Below are 23,332 nucleotides of genomic sequence, written 5' to 3' on the forward strand. Positions count from 1 at the left end.
GCCACAGAAAGTGAGAGGAAGCAGGGAAAACGTCTAGCAATGTGCCTAATTCACCAATTACTACCTCTAATTGCTGCCTCCTGAGGAGAGGTTAAAGAGACGAGCCAGTGGCTCCCTGGGTGCGGCTGGCTGGCTTTCTGCCAAAACGTCATCCATCCCGAGGCCTAATCGAGTTATCATATCAACAAATCTCCCACCAGGGGCCCCACAGTTGACACTCCCAAAGAGACACCCGGAGGGAGGCTACAAATTTCTAGCAGTGGGACACTGGAGGAGACGTCAGTGAAAACTACCTGCAGCTCCAGATCGGACGCCCCTCGGAGGGACACTAACTGGACACTCAGTGAACAAGTGGATGAAGAACGCATAAAATTTAGTGAAGAGGTGGGGGGTGGATGCACTGTGGCATGTTGCAGAGTTTAGAGGTGAAAGAAGCCCCATGTGGTGGTGTCGGAGGACAGGGGTCAGATTTTAAGAGCCAGTCTGGCCTTGCCTGGGGAGTTGGTTAATCTACTGTTGGCGTGGGGTCAGAGATGCCCCTCTGCTCTCATACATCTTCACTGACAGCACCGAACTGTCAGAAAAGCGCCGCATTTGCTCTGTTCATGGGAGAGCAAATCTCCACCCTCACTGACTCAGGCTGGTGTTGTAGCAACTATCTAAGAACCGATGAGGGGTTCCATCAATCTGTGTATATTTTTTTTGTCTCATTTTGGAATTACAGCAGGGATCTAACTTGTCATAAAAGTTCAATTTAATTACCCGCTGACATAGAGGAGGGGATTTTGTTTAATTTTCAACAATAGTAATTGCTGTTTATGTTGAGAATGTGTGTACAGTTTAGCAGAAAACCATCATGTGAAATAAAGAGGTTGGATTAACTTGGTTTGTGTTTAATGGTGCCTGCTTATGAAATCTCAGGCAATATAAAACCACCTTTATTCATATGAATCATTAATTGTATTTTATTCCACATTCATTAAAGTTTCCCACAAATGGTGCATCAAGATTCACACACCCCTTGAACTTTGTTCTTTTTGCATTTTGTCCCATCCCAATCAAAAACTATATTTTATTAGGATTATATGCAATAAAGCAGCTCTAAGAAGTACACAGTTGTGACATGAAACGGTTTTATTCTGGCAAATAAAAATCTGAAAAGTTTGCCATGCATTTCCACTGAGTCGAGGCGTCTTAGAGTCACCTTTCACTACAAATCTGACAATTTATTTTTTTTGGGGATATGCGTCTATCATCTGTGAACATGTAGATACTGGTTTCTATATATCGTTGGTGGCAAAATGGTTCAACCTAAGTCAGACTGAATGACAAGTTTTTCAGTGTTGCTTCACATTCTCTAATTTGTATTGAATTCTGGACTTTGCCTGGACTATTTTAACATGTTAAAATGCTTTGACCAAAACAATTGACTCTTAAAGTTTAATGACATCTCTGAAAAGGTCTCAAGGAATCAAGATCCTGGACAACTCCATCAAGGATGATGGCCTCTGTATATAAAGCGACCACTCTACCACTACGCCACACAACCACCGTGTTTTAATCTTTTTTAAAGGGCAAAAAAAGAATAAGACACAAATGCTGAACTTGTTGTTTGGAACTACATGATGAGTTGACGTGTGAGTTTTAAAAAATAATCAAGAAATGAGCTGAAATGGAAATGCATGTTTAAATCATTGTTCTGTTGGAACATGATCACTTTTTACTGGGTTTTTTTTCATCCATCTTCCCATCATCTCAGTTTTCTGACCCTGGTCAATGAAAAGGATTTCCATAGCCTGATGTTGCCACCACAATGTTTCACAACGGGACTGGTGGGCTCGTGGGTGTGCAGTGTCACTTTTCATCTGAATATATCATAAGGTGCATCAGTAGATGGCTCAACAGGGTATTCTTTTATACTTACTTCACAGTTATGTGTTGGTCTGTTCAGGTAAAGTCTCAATAAAACAAGCAGAAGTCTGTTGCTGCAACTTGATAAAATGTGGAGTGTTGATATTTGGCAAAACTGGACATCTATGTGCTGATGGAGCGTACAGGCCTGAACATTCCCTGAATCCACAAGGATTTTAAAACAAAGCAATGGGGGTGAAGCCTGGCTCAGCAGACTCTCCGCACACACACAGCCACCCGCACACCACCTTTATGATCTTCACCCGCATTCGCGATGCTGATAGTGGAGATGTAATCAGATGGGTTTTTGTTTTGAGTGCACGATAAGATTCCTATCACACTTGAGTGCTGAGATGAGGCCCTGTGAAGTGCAAAGAGGGCCTCTAATCGCCCTGACCTGCTTCGCTTGTTACTCTCTCTCTCATGTGCTCATTAATCGAATTAACTATTCATCGACAAGTGGGGAGTGCACTGAATTAGTCTCTTCGCTCTGCTACCTCTCAGCCCTAAGAGTCTCCGCAGTAGCATGATGACTGGTTTCCATTGTTTGAGCCTCCGACTCTTTAGTGGAAGGGGGGGATTGGCCAGGGCAGGTATGGAGCAACCACAGGGGGGCTAACCTTTGACCCTGTTTGGGAGAGGAACTTGGGTCTATCCAGCCACACAATACTTCCAGCATATAGCCTTCTGTGGCTGCCTGCTGCTACCCACAATTAAGTCCTTTGCTGGGGTCTCACTGGGCAGAAAGGCCCCCTGGAGCGCTGACTGCTATCCGGAGGTCTTTCACCACTTTCCCCCTGATCCAGCTCCGGCTGCCATCTATGAGGAGAGGAAAAAACTCAATAACGGAGAAGACACAAGGGAAACAATGGCCTTTAGAGGGGCATCTTAACCCGCAGCAAACAGTGTCAACATCTGTGAGGAAGCCCACGGATAGATGGACTCTGTGTCCGCCACAGCCAAGAAAAAGGTCTTTCCTTGTGGGCAGTCAAAGTGAAAAGGCTACAGTGTTGTTTTGTCACATATGAGAGGGATTTGGTACCCTGTCTCCTTTCAGCTGGAGTTGATGCCGGAGAAGCAATTTGGTCTCGGTGGAGAGCCGGGGCAGAAGATGAAGCAAAAGCCTGGAGAGCAAGGGCCTTTCTTCCCATGGCCCGCTCCTTCTGAGGGGTGAAAAAGATTATTGTCAAACACATTGAGCAATGAAATGCATCAAAGTCGGCGGGGAGCGTGGCCCGGATTGGGAAAGTGAAGGGTTGATGTTACGAGGAGGGGAAGAACACGGACACATGTAGCGTGTTTGCATGTGTGTGTGGAGGCCACACACCAGCAGAGACGCGTGGGAGTGGATTGGATTCTCATGTGCCGTCTGGGAAAGACACTGTCCCTCTCTCTGCTCCTCTATCTGCTTCCTTCTGAAATGTGCAGTCTGCTCTCATGTGAACACACAGCTAGGATAAAGAGTCTCTTCATGTCCCTTTGCAGCCTCTCTCTTCCATCCCGAAGTGAAAAGGATTCTTTCACTCAGGCCCCGCGGTCTAATTCCCACTCATCCCAATTTATCAGTTACTGCCAATTGGAGCTAACTGGGAGCTTGTGGGAATCCAGGTGCTTATCATTAATGCTGCGCTTTTGTGGTTTGTGAGGATACGCTGCAGGAACTGTGTGTCATGTTCCTGCATGCCGGCAATGGGGGGGCTTCGTCAGACTGTGCTTCCCATGGAGACTCAGCATCCAGACACACACACGCCCACACATGCAGATGCATAGAGACATGCCTGCGGTGACTGTTGTCAAGCCGAAACATTCAGTAGCACTTTATCTGAAATATCTTTGGAGTGTGTAACTTACACTTCCTCTGCATGCGGATCCATCAGTCTCCTGCTTCGCTCACATGTGCTTCTGCTCAACGTCTACTAATATTATTATATCAATATATGCTTTTAACTTTCCTGGGGTAAGCATTCAGTTTCACATCGAAACGTGAAAAGGGCACCGCGTTTGAAACCCATCAAAGAAAACGGGCCTAATGACGAACAAAGACAGGCTGTGGCTAGCTGTCTCATCTGAGATCCAAATCTCCTTGAAAAGCCACATCCTGAAAAGTCATGGCGGCAACAAATGTATAACCCGGGTTAGATTTCCTGCAGGAAGTTTTAGAAGTGACACAACTAGACACATTCATGCAGAGATCAAAGCTCAAGTTGTATGAATGTCGGAGGAATTTTCTTGTACGTTCAGCATCTTGGTGGTGGGGAGACTTTTCACAGCTTAAGCTCCTACACAATCAAATAACAGACATGCTGCTTTGTGCTTGATTTATTTATCTGTTACTGAAGAGACTTTGATGTCATCATTATTATGATGTTGATCAATAGTCTTCTGTATTTTCTGAACTGAATAGAAATTAAAAATACTGTTTCTGTCCAAAGAAAACTTGTGTAAATTCTTAAGAAATTTGGGACTATTAATCAGAATATTTTAAAGAACTAATTGAAAGTAAAGAAATCATACAATGCCTTACAACAGTATTCATATCTGTATGCATTTGCGTTCATTCTCCTTGAGTCAATGCTTTGTCGAGTCACATTTTGCAGTGATTACAGCTGAAGTCTTTTGGGGTAAAAAAACTTACATTTTACCCATTGTTTTTTGTAAAATACATCAAACTTTATAAGATCTGAGCTTTAAGTCTTGCCAACTCACTTTCTAAGCTCTAGCTGATTAAAAAAAGTATGTCTCACAGCATGCTGATGTAAAGCAGCATGAAGCATTCTGCATGCAATTTTGGGTAGATTTGTTGTCTGTCTAGTAGCTGTCATGTCCTGTCAACAGATTTTCACTCCTGAATTATGGTTCTCTGCAGCTCTTCCAGAGTTTGTGAGGCTGTTAATTTATGTTCTTTAACAAAGCTGATATATCTATGTACTAAACATAGCAGTATTCCATGACCAAATTAGGTTCTGAAGGCAATTGGTTGCACTGTATTTTTATTCAGGGGTGTCAGAGTAAATGAGGCTGAATCCATGTTAACCAAATTTTTCAGACATTTATCTTTGTAAACAATGTTGGAAACTAAACATGTTCATTTTCTTCTACTTCACAGTTGGCTTGCCATATAAAAATCCTTATTAAATACACTAGTTGCCGAACACACACACACATCAAGAACAGTTATTTCCTGTCCTCTGGCAAAAAAAAGCACATACCTAAAAAGTGAAAGGCCCGTAAAAGAAAACACTTTCCATGAGGTTTTTCAGCCCACTGGGAAGCTGCAGGGGGCGGGGAAGGATGAATGCCAACAGCTAGTGTCTTCAGCCTTTCAATGAACCACTCGGTAATGTTCATTAGCGCACCTAGAGTGCAGGCAGCATGAATGGGGAGGTGCACCTTTATGTTCTAGCTCTGTGTCAGGCAGGGTCCGGTAGCATTAGATATGGATGACCTGAGACGAATGTTGGCTTTGGTTTGGGGCGAGAGAGTGCCAAAGCAGAGGATGACGAGAAAAGGAGAGGGAACACACTCCAAACTGATAATCTTTTGTATTCCTTCCCCCTTGCTGCTCCTTATTTCCAGCACGCCGCTCCCTTTCCATCTCCTTACTGGTTAAGCTACTTAAGGCCAAATTACAATTATTGCATGTGAAGGTGGTCCCCCCAGCTCAACGTTCTCGTCATCACAAGATCCAGTAGGAAAAACTCTGCCTCATACACACATCTAATCAGTTGTTTGTTGATTGTCTGCATTAACTATGATTCACTCATGTGACTCAGTTGATTTTTCTCACTGTGGCTCACAGAATTAAGAGACTATTTAAAGAAAAGAAAAAAGCAAGGCAGCATGACAGAGCAGCATCCTCCTCTTCTAATCATCCAAGAATTCAAGGCGATAGATTTCACAACCGCAATGTATCCTATTGGGACTTTATGTGACGGACTAACACGAAGTAGTGCACCATTGTTAAATAACAGGAAAGGGATACATGTTGATGTTTTTAAATGAAAACCTGAAAAGTGTGCTGTAAATTTCTAATTCCATGAAGAAGCACAAGGGCAACCAGTCTGCTTCAGAAGTCACCCAATTAGTAAACTAAATTTACATGTAAGTGATTTAATCTTGTTATGAATGCAGCCGTTCTGTGAAAGCCTCAGAGGTTTGATGGAGAGATAGTTAAACAGACATCATAAAAACCATGGAAACCAGTGGACAGGTTAGGGATAACTTTATGAAATTTGAAGCATGGTTAAGTTTTACAACGATATATTGAATGGTGAACTTACCGAGACCTGGTCGTCCACCAAAACAGGCAGGATGGACAAGAAAAGCATTGATCAGATCAAGAGGCTCTTCAAACGTAACTCTTGAGGAGCTGCAGAGATCCACAGCTCAGGTAGGAGAATCTGTTGGCAAGACAACCACTAGTTGTGCACTTCAGTAGTCTGACCGTTTTTTGAAGAGTGGCAAGAACAAAACAATGTCAAAAGAAAGGTATTAAAAGTCCCACCCAGGTTAGAAGCACATTAACATTGATGTGCACAGATGCTCTCTGTCCAATCTAACAAAGCAAAATGGAAAACACATTTAGTTTTTACATATGCAAAGCTGGTGGAGACATTCCCCCAAACCAATGCATGCCTTTCAAATCCACGTCTTCTCTTCAGATTTTTATTTGTACTATTTTTGAGAATCAAAAATTAAAATTGTGACGGTTGTAATAAAATCAGTAGAATAAATGGGAATGCTTTTCCCATTAATTTTAGGCACTACAAATTTCACACATGACTGTGAAACACATTTTAGAAATATGTTCCTCACACCTGAGAACATAATGGATGCTGTTTTGGAAGAAATTAAGAAAACAGCGCAGCGGTAAAACCTCACTCGCTGAGGAACACTAAATTGCTTCCTGCAACTACTCCAAACACTTGACTGCAACAAGTTTAGCGTTGGGAAGACGAGCTATAAACATAGGAAGTTATTTCTGGAGAGTCATTTTTACACATGCAACAATAAACGGCAATTTAAATGCCTGAACAAGACATCTAACTAAATCAGTGCCTCCTGTCCTGTTCATACAACCCGCAGTTCAAAACCACAGAGCTGGTCTGACCAACCTTAATGAGGCTTGAGGTATGTGTGCACATGTGTGTTTGCAGGAGCTAACACCTGGTCCAGCTGCTGCCTATAAAGCTGGGGCGCTGTCAGGGACTATTAAAGCACCTCGTGGGCAGCCATCGCTCTTCCTTCCTCTCAATCTCCAGCGAAGCCTCTAAAATCACTTAACAGCATCCTCCGTTAATGGGCCTCCATAAATTGGGAGCTCACATTTTAACATAAACATGTGCATTCTCCCACACTGTCATATAAAACAACATACTCTCACGCACTCACCTTCAGGTGAGTCCAACTTTGCAAAAGCACATAGTTTTTTTTTAGTTTTTTTTCCATTTATAGCCTCTCACAGCAGAAGCAGGCAGCGGGCGCTTCTCTGTCTCTGTGTGTACGTAGATGTGTGTGTGTTGGAGACAGGGTGAGGAAGCAGGCTTATCTGGCTCAGCATCAGCACTGAGATGATTTGTTCACAGCCAGCCTCGTGCGGGTGCAGAGATAGCGCCTTTGTGCTCCTGGAAAAAAGGGCGGGCGGGATCGTGCCTCAACAACCACCAGCTCCCAGAAACAAAATTATCTCATTACCCAGAATAATGTTAAGGAATTAGCCTCGACGGTGTTTGCACAGGTGTGAAAAGACAATGAACGGAAAGGCTTTAGTCGTCCTCTTTTCAGAGCTGACGACATCCTGCTGTAGATGTGCTGTCAGAAAGGCAGCCCAGAATCACTGTCTTAAACATGGTTCACTAAAAAACTCATTCGTTTCTTGCACTGCCTCTAATCTGAAACATTTAAATAAAACTCTGTGGAACTAATTGCCTATAGGATTAATCTAGGTAGAGACTACTTGTCTGTAATTTAATCCCAGTATGAATCCATCTGTTCTGTTACAGTCTCAGAGGTTTGTTAGAGAACATGAGAGGACAAACGGCATCATGATGACCGAGAAACGCAGCAGACAGGTCAGGGAGAAAGTTGTGGAGAGGTTTATGCAGTAACTATGGTGGCGACAGAGCAATTTTACATTGGATCTGTTTGTTCAGAAGGGAAATGACAGAACCAATGGGAAGATAGATGGTAGATGGATGGATCGTTTTCCAATCCTGGAAGAAAACCTGTTAGCCACTACAAAATACCAGAGACCGCGGAAACACTCATTTTCCAGCAGGACAATGATCATAAACATGTAGCAAAACCTACAATGGAATAGTTTAGATTAGAGGTTAGAGCATATTTGTGTATTAGAATGACCAAGTTAAAGGCCTAAATCCAGACCTAAACCCAGATCAGAATATGTAGCAAGACTTAAAATCCGATGTTCTCAAACATTCTCCATCCAACCTGACTGAGCTGAAAAAAAAAGAACGTTCAATGGAACAGCAAAGATTGGCTGTTAGTGCCATGAAAAATTACTGAGTCTAAACGCAAAAGCATAATTTTCTTAGTAAAAATTTTTAAAACTATGCCACTTCACAATTTGGGAGGGTAACGCTTTATTTACATAAGACTGACATGACACAGTCATAAACATGACATAGCATGTCATGAAGACGTCCTCATAGATGTTTATGACTGTTGTCTTGAAGTGTCATTCGATAAATAAAGACACTTTAAAGGTATAGTTGACACAAGTTTTAATAGAACATTGCATTAAAAATAGTCACTATTTACCAAATAATGCAAAGTTGACATTTTTAGTGGAATTTTGCATTAAAAAGTGCCATTATTTACCAAATGACACTTAATGTTAACAGTAGTAAAGATTTATTCATGCTCATGACAGGTCATGTCAGTCTTATGCACACCCCTTCAAATAAAGTGTTACCTTAGGAAGTATTTTGTTTTGAAAAAAACTTCAAAAATGAGATCTAAAAACTTTTCTTCTGTTGTCTGACACTTGACCTCAACTGAAACGTGGTAAACCCCCGCACCTGGCTCTCCATTAGGAGAAAAACAAACAACGAGAAGCATTTGCAAATGTTATTTGACTCGGATCTGCTCAGCAGCTCAGCTGGGTGTACGCCATCCACAAGTGCGTGTCATCATCAGGAAGATTTACAGCCTCCGAGCCGGGGGCCCGTTACGCTTAGGAGTGAGACGCTGATTGAGTGAGTATGTGCTGAGAAAAAGGACGTGGGTGCTTTAGCGCATGTGCGTCTGAGACAGAGAACACGAGTAAGAGGGAGTCTGCTGATGACGTGACAATTGCATGTGCACTTGGACTGTTTTGCCTCTCAGCAGATGCATGCATTCCTCTGAGAGTGAGAGATCGCAAGTATTTGTGTTTTCTTGGAAGCCAAACAGCAGAGGTTACTTTGGAGTCTTTTGGGCTGCTGCAGAGTTAACAGCTCATTAACGCCGAGTCATTTCAGTTTCCCTCCTGGTGCTCTGCAGAGAAAACAGTCACCCATCATCTTTCACACACATCACAGAGACTTAACTCAGCAGTAAAGGACGGGCAGCAGAGTACGCTATGTATGAACTCTTCCACTTGTTACCTTGTGGTTTATTTACATCTGCAGGAAAATATATGGGCCTCAGGAAAGCAGCACATGCTGTTGGAAACACACACACCCCAGCACACCCACACACACACACATCTTTTACACCTCAATGTCTGTCCTATTGTGTCAAACAACAGAACAGTGTGTTCAAGATATGGCCTTAAAACACATCCACACGTGTGCCTCTGATTAACTCAAATGTGTCAGATTAGCTGTCATCCAAAGCCAGGAGGTCATCATCTGGGCTTTCCCTCATTGTTTGCTTAGAAAGTAAAGATTCTGTATGTAAAATTCTGATTTTAAAGACATTAATAAATAAAGCTAACATATTATTTTTCTAATTATTGTGACATTTAAAAAAAAAAAGTTTTGATAATTCTGACGGGCCTAAAACAAGTTTGGTCGGATTTAACTTTGACTTTAAAGAAGGAGAAAAAAAAGAACCTGTCTGTGTCTTTTTATTTAGCTGTACATTATATCAAACCAAATGTCATTTTGTTATTTTGTTGCAGAGGTGTAAAGCTCATGAGACGAAACGAAAAGAAGCACAATACTGGGTTCATGGAAACATGAAGAAGGAAGATTTTTGCAACATTTTTGGGAAACAATGGCCACTGAACGGCCACAAATCCATATATTTTGTACAATAATTGACCCATATCTGACTTTAATGACAGTCTGACCGGCACAAATCTTTACTGAATTTTCAAATAAGACCAGGTTACTTTCATATGTGGTCCTTAATCAGATAAACATCTTTTTCTTTTTTAAGATCAATCTCAGTCTGCATTTTAGCCTCCATTTACAAAATTAAAACATGTCAGCTTCACATTTCATGCCGAAGGAAGAGGAAAACTCTGATGTCAGATATGATTTTGTCAGCATAACGTTTCAGTATTTGATACATAGCATATGTGGCATCCATTTTTACATCCAAAAATACAGCATGCCATGTGTGACATCACGTCTTATTCTGGAAATGCAGGTCACTTCGGGGTCACAAGCAGTTCACACTGAAGTCTGAAGGCAGTCAATGTTGAAATTATAATATGAACTGCCACACAGATCACAGTGAAACAACTGAATTGAGATTTTACTCTCCACAACAGAACAGATCTAAGCTTCCTCAAGAATCTTCCTCTGTCCTTTCCTGAAAACGGCTTCACTCTTCAGACTCCAGTCTGGTCCTTGGTCTTCATCTTTGTACAGATGAACACCTGGGTATTTATGCTCCTCAACCAGCTCCACTTCTTCTCTCCCATGATGGAAATAGGGTTCGATCTAACCCTGTTTCTCTTAAAATCTATAATCCTCTCCTTTGTTTTGTTCACATTCAAGATGAGATGATAAAATGGAGCAGCTGCAGGGGCGCAGAAGCGCTCAGGGAGTATCTCCGTCGATCTGTGCATCAGATATTCTGACCCTCTCACCACCTTCATTTGTAACACCGGACAGGTCCATGCACAGACTAAAGATCAAAGAGGCAGACAAGAGTATCAGATGCACAGACACACAAGCAGGCTGCAAGACCATGACCTTTGACCCTACTGAGACTGCACTTTTACATGTTAAACAAAGAGACAATAATCTGAACATAGTTTGCAGATGCATAGTTATTTGGCTTAATTTCTTTAGAGAACGCAATCCTCAGGAAAGACCGATCAGAGGTCAACCTCGGGAAAACGTTTCGACTTCTTCCACACAATCCGCTTGGAGCTTTGTACTTCTGTCATCGCTCCTAAATTTTAGGACATCCCTCAGTTACAATGGCATCTGATGGCCCTCTTGAGGACTATCATCTGTCCTGCTTCAAACGCTGCCCTATTGTGGAGAAAGGGAAGAAGAAAAAAAACACAATCCTTTTATTATGGCCCAAATAAACAGCAGCATATGGACTTGCCACTCACAATCCGTTCCTAGCTTCTTTATAACTGGCTTTGGGGGCAGTTTTAGAGCAAAACGTATTTAGACTTTAGCGGAAGGGTTGATGAGGTGAGGGATCGTTACCTCCTAGGGTTTTATTTTTTTTCTTTTTCTTTTGAAGCCTCCATTTCCTTGACCTCTAAAATGGGAAAGAAGAAAAGCCATAAAACCTATTTTCCATTACGTCCCTTTAAAGTGGTGCCCGCCAGTGAAGGGATGAAGGAACAGAGAGAAAAGAAAATTGGCTTCCAGATACAGTTTACATCACTCACATGTCAATGCAAATAAGGCGATCTGGTCGCTCAGGACTGTGTTTTACCCCCAAAAACAGAGACCATCAACAAGGTTCTTTGTATCTCAGATGGTGTGATGAATGCATCTGCCCATATATCTCCTTCCCTTCTTAATTACAATAAGTTGGTGCCATAATAGGATTGTCAACGACCAAGGAGTGACAGCTTAAAAGAAATGCTCTCCAGTTGAAATGTGCCTTTGAGGACCGATTTTCCAGAGCTTTCTTGCTTCACTTTAAAGCTCCATCCAGTTCGGCAGTCCTTTCAGTGTAGCTGGGATACAAATCCACGCTGCTGCAGCTATCAGAGGCCCAGAATGAGCATAAAAAAGCTGCATTACATCTTGCTTCATTTTTAAAGGTTCCCTTTGGCTCCTCGAGTGCAAAGCGCCCCACTTTGGTCTGCCAAGTGTCTGTGTTACTGGGATTCGTCATAGGGAAGTCAAAGAATTGCTGTGTAGACAATGCTTGCGGCCATCTCTTCTCTCCACAGAGCAGTCTCTCTATCTTGGTTCAGAAACGCCACTGTCATCTAGCTGCTTGCCAGATTTCCATCGCTTTGCCAGCAACCAATCAGCCATCTGCAGGGTGATTTCTTTTCTCAGTTAACCGTTGTGTGTTTAAAGTTCTTAACTATTACCTCATCTTCATCAACAACTTGACAGGTTCCAGGAGCGTGTGTGTGTGTTTTTTTTAAGGCCCATGTGGCTACAAAGGCTGTGGTGGCAAGCGATAACCATCCACAGCCAAGGGCTACTGCTCCGCTTTCAATGCCTTTGTGGTTGATTTCAAAGCATGCGATACTGCGCCATCCACCAGCTTTAAGGAAAGGGACACATTTTGCAACTTTCAGCACAGATGTGCCAAAACTTTAATGAAAGAAGAGGGGGGGAAAGCAGACCTGCTGATGATTTGCACTTGTTTGGTGATAGACTGTGTCAAAGCAGAAACAGATGTAGGTAAGGAGAGGAAACATGCCCTGTAGCCCTTCATGGTGCCAACCATGCAAGTGCAGAAGAGAGAGACCATACTCTGGTCTCTTTTGGAAGAACATAAATGTTTAAATACATATACATTATATACATACACCCATGCCCCATGAACTCATTTTTGTCATGTACAATCACTTCAGTGTGTTTTATTGGATTGACCAACACTAAGATTTGACATATTGTGAAGCAGAAGTGGTTTTTAAATTTCCTCACTCACTCCATCCAAGTCAATGCAGCTTCAAGTCTTGGGTTTTGTCTTTACCAGCTGGAACAACTGACCATTCTTCTCCAAAATTTGTCCATCTTATTAAATGAAAAGCCTCTATGAACAACAAATATCAAGTATGGCCACTGAATAGAATTCAGGCTTGGACTTTGACTAGGCCATTCTAACACATAAATATGCTCTGATGTAAGCCTCCCTATAGTAATTATTGCAGTTAGGGTTGTAGTTATGCTAGAAGGTATTTTAGAGACAGTACTACCCTGTATCTAGCTCAACTTCCCACTTACCTAGACACCAAATAGTGAAAAAGTGTCCTTATTAACTAATGTTTTTAAACAAGAAATAGTATTGCATTGCCATGATGGCATTTTTGTGCGCTTAAGATCTTTGAAAACATCAAGGAAAATCATCTTTATTCTAAGAGTAATCCACAAACTGTGCAAAGAAACAACATGCACTTGCCATGTGCTTCAAATTATATGTTTTTCTCCAGTGCCTGCAAAATAACACCAACAGAGGTTTTTGAGAGAGAAAGTTCCCAGCACCTCATTTACCTCCTGCTCCCCTCCGGCTTCCTAATCCACAGGGCTGATAAAGTTTGGAGGCCCCCACAGCCATGCGCTACTAGACGTGGGAATGAGAGGGCAACTCGTAAAGTATAATTGCGCTTTATGAGGGCCCTTCAAGTGGTCTGTTGAAGAAATGGCTATTTCTGAATTTGCTGTTCAGCCCTAATCTAATGGGGAGATGGAGATTAGAGAGCATGAAATTATTGCAACCTGGAATGGAAGATGACAGCAGGGAAAATGTTTTCTATATAAGAAAAAATTGGAATTGTTTTTCACAGCTATTTCCTTCCTTCCTCAATTCAAGGATTTGAGACATTTTGCATTTGTACAACTCAATTTAATTTCTGTTGGGTCTCCAAATAAAATTTAAAGACACTTCCAGAAACAAAAACCAAAAGTATTATTTTAATGTTGTTTGAGTAGCAATATTTCTATTTAGGAAGTGGTCCTCCCTACTGTTGTGCCTTTTATTATGAGCTGCTTTACTCCTAATTAATGGCCTGTGAAAAGCTTTCTCATTATCAGACACAGAGCATTTCATGGTAGGCATTCCAAGCAAGAAAGAGAGTTGTCTAAGAGACGAATACGGCTTGTAGAAATCTTCAGAAAGATTAGCAGGTGTGAAGTTTTTCCATGAAAACAATATTTGATGCATTTAACAGCAAAGACGTCTATGCACCCTCATTCCACAAAACTCTCCTACTGACGAAAAAACAAGTTTGCTTAAATTTTGATTATTCTGCGAGTATTTGATTGTCTTGCCCAAATGTTGGGCAAGACAATCAAATACTCGCAGAATAATTCCGCTTTAATAAATAAACTTATTTTCTTGAATAGTTTGTTGTGATTTCTTTAAATGCGTGGGTCATTTGGGTTGTTGCTGAGATCTGGAGTAAATTTCATCTCAATAACTTCATGGTAAATATATTTACTAAAAAAACATAGATGTATTCCATGATTATTTTCTCCATTTTATTATTTGCTGTTGCTTTGGATCCTCTATCAGCTGACCTGCCTCCTCAGTGGTCGACTATGTAGCATCTCTTCCACAGCAAGTTTAGAAATGTTACCAGGTAAAATGTACAGATATGCATCTAAATGTAAATGTACTGATTTACATTTAGATTCAGATCTAAATGTAAATCAGGTGTCAATTTTTGGCTAGTCAATAAAGCACTCTCAGTGCAAAAAAAAATAAAAATCTGTAACATTTTATTCACTTCAGAGTTCCTGAAATAAAAATATAAAGTGAAATTAATTTCCAACTTAATAAAATTTTATTCAGTCTTTTGGCTCTACTGTATTTCTATGGTTTTATAGTCATTTAGAGGCAAATTAAAAACAGGACTTAAAATTCACTTTCCTTTAAAGAAATTGCTTTTGGCGGCACAAAACTTGTAACAATCCAGACGACTGTATTTGCATTTGAAACAGGCCTTGTGCACGCCTAATCAAGATTAATAAAAATAGACAAAGGATAAAAGAAGCAGGCGGGTGAACACGAAAGGCAAGATGCTGAAAAAAAGGATGGCAAATAGAAAAGAGGTGGACATATGTGAGGGAGAAGTAAACAAAGACGGGGAAAAAAAACTCTGTGTAAGTGGGTTGGTGGCGCTAAGGAGGAGCCAAGCCCCTCAGCCATCACCTCATCCACATCACAGACTCGTCCAGCCTCTGGCGCTGCAATAAATACATTTTCAATTACAAGTACTGGGCAACAAAACAGAGGAGAAGAAGGTGAGGAAGGGTAAGAGCCCTGAAGCCTCCCAGAAACTCCTTTGGAAAACACCTCAGGCCCTTGACTTAGATGTGCTGCAGAGAAAGACCCCACCAACATGCCTTGGCACACAAGAGCACTTTAATCACTGCTTAGCTCTCTGCAACCAGTCAGGCGCTTAACAAAGCCCAGAGGTGCGCACTCGCCAGCATTTTGATGGGACACCTGCAGTGAACTGAGGTCTTTAGTGGACAGACTGAAACCTGAACCTCACGCAGACGTTTGGTTTAAAGGACAAGTAACAGGGTCATGATCTCATGGACTCGGCGACAACACGGCCAAAAGGTTTTGAAGACTATTACAAGTGCCTGTTGTATTGTTAGAGTGATATAATGCTGACGTTAGCTCCACTCAATATGAGGGTGACATCAGAAACTTGAGACAGTGTGGCTGTACATGCCCACACCCTGAGAGCAACTACTATATCTGAGTTAATGTTTGATTTTTTGACACAAGGTTTTGTCTGAGAGAGTCAGTAAAGGCAAGTTAAATTAGATAACTTAAAGGGGGTTATTAGGTAAAATAAACTTATTGATTTTTATATTTTTTTTATGTGATTCTTCCCTAATCAAAAACACATATGGAGTGCTACTTCAATTCATTCATGCTTGTTTGAAGAATCCTTCAATCTCCAGTGGTGACCAGTCAGAGGTGAGGGTTAGCTTTACACACTCGGCTCCTGCAGCCTAGCGGCAGCAACAATTAGTACTCACTTGATGGAACTGTGCAGCAGTTGAACTCTTCATAGGAAATGCTTTTCAATCCAGCGCTTCTCACAATGGCTGTAAACAACATAATGGAGAAGCATTATTGCGATGATGTGTGGAAAGAGACAGATGCCAATTTTTCAAGGTATCAAATTGTATACTCAAATTTCAAATTTATAACAAATGAAGGTAATATAGTTACTTGATTGTGCTATAAAATGGCACAAAGTCTATCCATCCATCCATTTTCTAACATGCTTACCATTGCAGAGTCACAAGGGGGGGGAGGGGTTGTGTATATCTCCAATTGGCGAGAGGCAGAGTACACCCTGCACAGGTCACCAGTCCATCACAGGACTGCCCCTTTAATAAATAATAATATATTTTTTATCTAGTTAGTTATATTTGTGTAAATAATTATTTTTGATGATCTGAGTCATTTATGAGGGGATTGGGTGGGTGCTGGAAAGGTGGTTTACCAAGGGCACCAAACAGATTAAGGCCGCCTCTGTATTTACATGTGGCAAAAACTCAAAAATAAACAACAAAAAGCTGTAATGAGGCAAATCCTTTTTTTCAGGACTGTAAGTAAAAAACTGAAGGAAAGAAAGGTGGCTGGGAGAAGTTAATGCAATCAGATGACAGCAGCAGTCATTCTCTCGTTCACGTGGCTCGTACTCTCAGAAAAAATTACTCGCTGCTGCAGCTAATTATCGTCATTAAAGCCATGAAGTGGAACGGACACCACTAGATATTTTATATTCACATAGGGTACATAAAAAGAAAGAACACGGTGAAACATTTTGTTACCCAAGAAACTTCACTCTTCCACACAACCAACCAGTCGCCTCAATGGACTCTCTGATGGAACTATTTGTGGTAAACCTTGCTATAAACTGTGCTGTGTCCTTGTTCCTCAGCCTTATGTTGTTTGTTTCCTTGAAGTCAAGATTCTGCCCACAAATGAAGTGTTGTGCAGGAAACAACTCTATCAAAAATAACAGAAAAACGCTGTTTGCTTGTTTGGTGGTGGTTGAAGAGAAGTTCATCAGTGTTTGCCTATTTGCTTTTATAAACCTTACCTTGACTTTATTGACTTCTTCATTCTTTTCTCTGTTCAAAGGCTTCCATTGTGTCCCAGAAATTAAATAACTGCTTAGAAAACAGTGTGAATGATGTAGTGCTGTCAAGATTTGTAAATTAAAACATAAAGAATCATTCTATTTAATAGAAAAGCCCCTTTTCACCAGCCTGATGTTTTAAACAAATTCTAACCTGGCAGTGTCCATAAGGTGTTTATGGAGGATCCAAATATGAGCTGAACCCTTTGCGTGAAAAACATTAGCAACAAACAAATAACAGGCCTGTTTGTTTAGATCCTGATGAGCTAGCAAAGATGCAGAAGATACTGTGGTGGTTCACACCTGGAGGCAAAAACAAACAGGTTGGTTGAGCTGCATAGATGTAGCACTTTTGTGCTGTACAATGACAGCCTATAAGCAAAGAAATAAAAATAACAACAACTGGAACAAACTCTGTCAAATGTAAATTGACAGAGGTTTTTAAAGTTGGCTGCATCTTAGAAACCAAAGCAAACATCTACACAGGACATTTTAAGAAAATATGTTGACTGAAAATATTATCAGGGCCTGTCTTTCACGCATTTAAACTTTCACCAGTGTTTTTCCTAAATTTGGCTAAATTTTTATGTTGAAAATTTTGTCTCAATGCTGGTGATACATGTCAAGTCTTTTTTTTAGAATTTTAATTTGTTAATTTTAAAAAAATCTCAATCTTTGGAAATAAATCATGATTAATTGTAACTTTAATTATTCATTATTGTTGATTTCTTAAACCTGTGCCAATCAGTGGAACCAATATTTTGCATTTAAATCATGTGAAACTAGCTTGGGACTATTAACCAGAGTAAAAATGAAAGTTTTTCATTTGAAATGTGAGACTCAGAGAAATCTGTGGTGCATTTGCAAGAGTGTACAGTATTTGAAAGTGTTGTAATGGACATTTATAAATAAACAACCAACCCTTTTAACACTGATCATAAGGAATGATGTAGACTCCATAGAAATGTTGGGTATCCACCATTTGACACAATGTACCAGTCAGCAGTCATTAATCCGGCCAAATACGGGCTGCTGTGGAGGAGTCAGTGATGAATTTGTCGGCAGGTCTGGTTTCGGCAGCACAATACAGGGTGCCGCCTCAGATACTCGGAGCCTGTCACTTCGTACCGCCCAGGGTCACGGTCTCTGCTCCGAGCACCGTGACCGCCACGGCAATTACCTAAATTGGTGAAGAAGGAGGGGAAAAAAAGCCGTTAGCATTCCATGAGTGTCAGATGGGGCTGGGTTTGTGTAGGCAGAAAGTGAGTGGGATTCTCTGATTCCAGGATACATGTGAAGGGGGTTTAAACACTCAGGAATTTTCTTCTTTTCCTTGTGCTCCTCCTGTCACCACACCAACCATCACCCCACCCATCCCTTGATCTCCCTCTGCTTCCCAACATGGGGAGAAAAAGAAGGTAGGAGGGGAGAGATGCACTGGAGGTCAAATAAATTATATGTCCGGCCCTCCCTGGCCAGTACAGGTCAATATAAGTTTATCTTGGCTTTTGTTACAGTAAGAAATGAAAACCTAGGTAGAAATTAGCAACTAGTAGTTAAAATAATGAAAAAATCAGCAAATTAGCTTCAATCATTGACCTCAAACCTAGTTATGTTTCCCTGCCTCCTGGCAGCAGCAGCAGAGGAGTGTGCTCCTCAGGGATGACAGGGGCGTTAGCTTGTTATCATCAGCGCTAACAAGGACCATGCTTTTTCCATTTTCACCAGGCAGCAGGCCGGTTAACTGTTCCCAGACAGGGCCCCCATTTCATGCTCAAGGTGTGTGACCAAGCGTGGGCCCCAGGCTTGGTTGGGGGTATGAGAAAAGAATAATGTGTATTTCTGTACATAACATATGTGCATGTGTCAACTATTCTGACTTATGAGGGTACTGTAGCTCATTTTTGGACTACAATTGATCTATTTGTAGGTTTCATACTGGAACTTTCATGTCATTTCCTCTTTATCCAATCAGGAGCTCCAGTGGGAATGGGAGGCACCAGTCTCGCCATGCTGGGGGTTGTGGGAAACACTGCCTGACTGCAGGAGTTGATATAGGCCTTACTTAAAAACACAAAAACAAAAACAAAAAACAAGCTATTCTAACAGAGGTAGGTCTCCTGCGTAGACTGAGGTCTGCAATTACACAGGACATGAACGCTGTGTGCCAGACTGGAACAGGAGAAGCTGGCGCTCTAAGGGCCCCTGGGAACCAGCAACTTTGTGGAGTCTGGCAGTCATGGTCATCACATGTCTGTGGTAGAGAGAGAGATGCCCATACAGTAGAGAGTATCACAGAGAAACTGCACTGTGAACATTTCTGCCCTGTGAATTAGATAAAGGTGGTCCTTTGCAGTAATGCATGGTGTTTCGAACACAAATTATTCAGAACACATTGTATGCAGAAATGTTTCCATTTCCAAAAAAATAACAGAGTTCATGTTTGTGACCAAATGTATGTCTTATATCCATGTTGTTCACCCTTGCAGAACATAAAATGTATTTTTTTTTTTTTTTAGAAAACTAAGTTCTCTACTTTATATGAATTTTTATAAATATGTAATTCTTTGGATTAAATATTAATCAAAGATAAAATTATGTGTTTATGCTGGTGGGATTAAATTTTTGTAACCCTCATGTTAGGCTTCATTGTTGGATCTGTTTTTTTACGCACACAAATGTAATTTTCTTAATTACCTCCATGGGTAATATTATAAGTAAGATCAAACTTAAATGTATGTAATTGAATTGGACTATGTAATCAGATTCTGTTGTATTGATCTAATTGTTTACATGTGGATATGAATTGGACCTGCTGATATTTGGTGTCAACAGACACAGAAGATTTCAGCATTTGAAGTTTAAGCTGATTTGCAATGCTTGTTCCTAGATGAACTTTTGATAGTGTACAATAATAAAAACAACTACTGAAATATACAATATTATTTTAAAAAATGTCAAAATAGTTAGTCATATTTGTGTTTTTTTGATAATCAACTCTTTTCATCAACCTTCACATCATTCTGTGTGTTTAGAAGTGTCTTTAAGAACGTATTACTGCAGTGTAAATTTACATTAAAGTAGTTAGATATGTATAATTTTCTTAAGTTATATTTTTTAAGATGCAAAGTTTCTGTCCCACAGCAAGGAAATACAAAAGAAAAATTCACACCATAAATAAAAAAAATTCCCTTTTTATAAGGAATTATCCAAAGGGAAGAATATATGTACAAAAGAAAATTTGCCCAAGCACTGAGTCCTGTGGTACTCAATCACAAATTATGAGAATTATAATCCAGGCCAGTTTAGTGCTGTTACGTTAATCCCTACATGTGTTGAGCAATTTCCCATTTTAAGTTAAAATGTGCTCTGGAATACTCTCTGGCGTCTGCATTCATAACCTGCAGTGAGTTTCAAACTATTTTCCATTTAAATTGACTAAACAAACTTCATTTGTGGATAGAATGCACTGTCTGCCTCATTATTAGCAGTAATGAACGAAGCGTGGGTCTCTTCTGGGACTTTTCACTGAAGAAGGCTGAATACAAATACTCCCTAAATGGATGTCAGGGTGCAAAAAGGTTTTTGAGCTGCAGTGAGTGTTTCCTTGAGGATGAAAAGGAGTGATGCTGAGATCATATTCACGCATCATTCAGCCTGCTTTATGTAGGCCCATCATAAACGTCATATACAGATAAATCAGGGACAGAAGTAGAGGTCGGCAGACCTGAGCATGTTCTACACAGTCATTTCAGACTGGGATCTGACACAAGCATGGAAACGCAAATAACCTGGCAAATAACCTCTTCAAACGCTGCGTCCTTTCAAAGATGGGAGTAGGAGGAGAAGACAAAGGTTTACACACACAGAAAGGTGAAGATGGGCATTAGAGCTCACCCTGCATAGGCGGGGTTTTATTTGGTTCTTTTCCATTTCATTGTTATATTAAATATCAAGGACATTAGAGCGTGTGTGTGTGTGCGTGTGTGTATGAGGGTTCTGGGTGGAGAGGATGGTGGTAGAATGAGGTCTGCGTGTTGAGGCTTTCCCTCACCTGCCTGACGTGTTAGTCTTACGCTCAGTCGGGCTCAGCCAGGCTCCCCCGATCAGTCCTGCATGGTGTTTGTGCACGTGCAGGGGTATGCATGGAAATGCTGCATCCCTTCTGAGTGCATCTAAAGTTCAACAAAGGATGTCTGTGTTTCATTAAAACCGTGAATGCTCCTCCACTGCTAACAAACAACGATGATTATAGATCTAGTCCCAACCCCCTGAAACGTGAGAGAATTTGGACTGCTGAGACTTCTAAGAGCTTTTTGCGGCAATTTTTAATGTACACAGAGTTTATCAGCCCTCGCAACGCAGTATTTGAAACCACAAGATTATTAATGATGCAGCGGGCTAATTTCCATGTGATGGAGTTGTTAGCAGCATCATGAAATCCTGTTCCACACATGGGCTGCATACCTCTGTGCTCAGCCTTTAATACAGACATGACGTGCACTCAAAACCCCGTTCAGCGGCAGGAATGTTCCCAGCTGTGTTTACGTGTGTGCGCATGGGGGGGGGGGGGGATATATAGGCGGGTGGGTGTGTGTGTGTTTAATATGGGCTTCAGAGTCATTTCCTCCACTTTCCATCCCTCAGTGCATCTTCACTCCTTATCTTTTCATATCAAAATACTCACGCTCCATTCCCAAGAATCATGGTAGCCTTCCATTTACAAGTGAACACACACACTTTCATGCACAGAGGTATGCAGAAGGCACAGCCACACACCCCCACACGCCCACCCCCACACACACATGTTTGCGCAGCTATCTTTGCGGGACTTTCCATTGACTTCCATTCATTTCTACAGCCTAAACCTTACCCTTATCCTAACCAAAACTCAATTCACACCTTAGTCCTAAATCTGATCCCTGACCCAAAAACAGCGTTTCCCCTTGTGGGGACCAGGCTTCAATCTCCACAAAGAGCACTGTGTCCCCACAACGTAGTATATGTCAGGAAAATGGTCCCCACAAGGTATTAGAAACAAACGCACACACACACCCACGCGCACGCCCACACACCCATGCACACGCATGCACACACATGGGCATGCTGCACCCCATTGCCTTCGGCGGTCTGGTTGTAAGATGATACTTCATCCCAAAGCATTTCGCACATGCCTTCCCGGACAGTTCCCACACTCCGGCTGCCTCAGCCTGTCTGACCTTTGCCAAGCCAGCCACCCTCCCTTCTGCCCCCCTGAGCTTTCTTCCTCCTTCCCTGCTCTTTCCCTCCGCCTCTTCCTCATCTTCTCCCAGGGCCTGCGGTTTGGACAGCTGTGGCCAAGCTGGCTGCTCAGCTTGTGGAAAACATCCGCTGCACATGGAGGACTGTGGTGATGTTTCTTGGCCTCCACTGGCTTGATGGCTGGTTGGGTAACTGGCTGCGGGGTTGGCTGCCTGCTTCCCAATCAACACATCATTCGAGTCTTGCACCCTTCCATGTATCCCACTGCCTTATTCCACAAAAGCCTAAAAAACAGCATCTTGTAAAAGAAACTGGAATTTCGAAAGCTGTTACAAAAGTTCACAAGTCTTGATTTTATTTAATAAGTCCCACGTCAAATTAAAGTTGCTTTGAATAACCTCTGGAATTAACATAATATTATTTATTGTTTTTATATGTATTCATATTCCTTGTTGAAATGTTGCCATTTCTGAAATTGGCATAATCAAGTAACTTCAAGTAACTATATTCCCTTTGATTATTAGAAAAATGCTGTATATATCAAACATGACTTAAAAAATTGACTTCCCAACTTAGTGCATTGAAATTCGGGCTCTGTCTCTTTAAGATGCTGTTTCTGACACGCCACCTTCAGTATGTTATCACAACATCAGTCCTCTATAAGTGTTTAACAACATTATTACCAACTTTTTACTGAGTACTAGTTCCTATGACAAGCTCAACAGATGCACAGTTCACCAGATGTTTGCTAATTGCTGCTGGCTAGTCTGAAGGAGCTGTGTGGAAAAGGCTGTGCTTGCTTATACCACTCGTTTTCTGCCTACAGAATGGCTACCAGGGGATATTAAAGGAGTTCTCAAACAAGTATGAAATAATCAAGTAACATTCCAGGCTCAAAAACAGTAACAAGCTCAAAAACGTCAATGTTACATAATACTGTCCCTTTAAATGGTGGCTCAA

General features: G+C 41.3%; 1 protein-coding gene across 7 annotated transcripts in view; it reads right to left on the reverse strand.

Annotated features, from left to right (window-relative positions):
- LOC116726242 (uncharacterized protein C2orf72) overlaps window positions 1–21,659 on the reverse strand; it is a 34,606-nt gene extending 12,947 nt beyond the window's left edge. The window contains exons 1-4 of one of the 7 annotated variants that reach the window (XR_004340564.1): window positions 18,053–21,659; window positions 16,896–17,434; window positions 16,273–16,373; window positions 16,017–16,085 (exon numbers count right to left, since the gene is read on the reverse strand). The gene's annotated coding sequence lies outside the window, so the exon portion shown is untranslated. Of the gene's footprint in view, window positions 1–16,016; window positions 16,086–16,272; window positions 16,374–16,895 lie in introns of all 7 variants that reach the window. The other 6 variants (XR_004340565.1, XR_004340563.1, XR_004340569.1 and 3 more) reach the window with 6 other exon arrangements.
- Window positions 21,660–23,332: the final 1,673 nt, after the last annotated feature.

This window comes from Xiphophorus hellerii, chromosome 9, assembly GCF_003331165.1.
Source record: "Xiphophorus hellerii strain 12219 chromosome 9, Xiphophorus_hellerii-4.1, whole genome shotgun sequence".
NCBI lineage: Eukaryota > Metazoa > Chordata > Actinopteri > Cyprinodontiformes > Poeciliidae > Xiphophorus > Xiphophorus hellerii.